Below are 2,051 nucleotides of genomic sequence, written 5' to 3'. Positions count from 1 at the left end.
GGTGTATGTTCTGAGTACACCCATGCCAGTCTTACCAGAATCTGTTGAAGATGAACCTTTGGAGGCAACAAGCAGAAGATCAAAGTGGGAAAATGATGATTACATATGTCGTGGTCATATTCTCAATGGTATGTCTGACTCTCTTTTTTATATCTATCAAAATTTCGAATCTGCAAAAGAACTATGGGATTCTCTTGAATCCAAGTACATGGCTGAAGATGCTTCCAGTAAGAAGTTTCTTGTTAGTAACTTTATGGGTTACAAGATGATTGACTCCAGGCCTGTTATGGAACAATTCCATGAAATGTTAAGGATTTTGGGACGGTTTGCTCAACACAATCTGAAAATGGATGAATCCATTTCTGTGGCTGTGATCATTGACAAACTGCCCCCTTCCTGGAAGGATTTTAAACACAATCTAAAACATAATTGAACATTGGTTTGACCCTTATCCATATAGGGTATGTTGCTATATTAAAAATGCATCAGAAAATTGATTTTTCAGATAATTGACCATTGGTTTGACCCTTATCCATATATCCGTTTTATGACAGTTTTTATAGTTTTATGACAGTTTAAAACTGTCATCTGACAGTTTTCAGACAAGGATCTAAAAGTTGGTTTTTGGTCTCATTTTCTGGTACATACGAAATATCATCAAACATTCTTTGTTCTTGTCTCTCTCTGAGTCTTTATCCGAAAAAACATTGGGAGTGCCACCCAAATACTTTAATCTGAAAGTGAAACCACAATTCTCAGAATTTCCAAGGCTATTTTATCCTGATTTTCTTACAAAGTTTAAAGTATTTATGTGATCATGGCAAGTTGTGATTCTGTGACGGAAATGACAAGTAAGTTTGAAAAACTAAACAAGTTTAAAGGGCAAGATTTTCGTAGATGGCAGAAGAAGATGAAGTTTCTCCTTACCACTCTGAAAGTGGTGTATGTTTTGAGTACACCCATGCTAGTCTTACCAGAATCTGTTGAAGATGAACCTTTGGAGGCAACAAGAAGAAGATCAAAGTGGGAAAATGATGATTACATATGTCGTGGTCATATTCTCAATGGTATGTCTGACTCTCTTTTTGATATCTATCAAAATTTCGAATCTGCAAAAGAACTATGGGATTCTCTTGAATCCAAGTACATGGCTGAAGATGCTTCTAGTAAGAAGTTTCTTGTTAGTAACTTTATGGGTTACAAGATGATTGACTCCAGGCCTGTTATGGAACAATTCCATGAAATGTTAAGGATTTTGGGACGGTTTGCTCAACACAATCTGAAAATGGATGAATCCATTTCTGTGGCTGTGATCATTGACAAACTGCCCCCTTCCTGGAAGGATTTTAAACACAATCTAAAACATAATTGAACATTGGTTTGACCCTTATCCATATAGGGTATGTTGCTATATTAAAAATGCATCAGAAAATTGATTTTTCAGATAATTGACCATTGGTTTGACCCTTATCCATATATCCGTTTTATGACAATTTTTATAGTTTTATGACAGTTTAAAACTGTCATATGACAGTTTTCAGACAAGGATCTAAAAGTTGGTTTTTGGTCTCATTTTCTGGTACATACGAAATATCATCAAACATTCTTATTTCTTGTCTCTCTCTGAGTCTTTATCCGAAAAAACATTGGGAGTGCCACCCAAATACTTTAATCTGAAAGTAAAACCACAATTCTCAGAATTTCCAAGGCTATTTTATCCCGATTTTCTTACAAAGATTAAAGTATTTATGTGATCATGGCAAGTTGTGATTCTGTGAAGGAAATGACAAGTAAGTTTGAAAAACTGAACAAGTTTGAAGGGCAAGATTTTCGTAGATGGCAGAAGAAGATGAAGTTTCTCCTTACCACTCTGAAAGTGGTGTATGTTTTGAGTACACCCATGCCAGTCTTACCAGAATCTGTTGAAGATGAACCTTTGGAGGCAACAAGAAGAAGATCAAAGTGGGAAAATGATGATTACATACGTCGTGGTCATATTCTCAATGGTATGTCTGACTCTCTTTTTGATATCTATCAAAATTTCGAATCTG

Source organism: Lactuca virosa, chromosome 4 (genome assembly GCF_052849685.1).
Source record: "Lactuca virosa cultivar CGN04683 chromosome 4, Lactuca_virosa_CGN04683_v6, whole genome shotgun sequence".
In the NCBI taxonomy this organism is placed as follows: Eukaryota; Viridiplantae; Streptophyta; class Magnoliopsida; order Asterales; family Asteraceae; genus Lactuca; species Lactuca virosa.
This window is presented reverse-complemented; position numbering follows the sequence as displayed.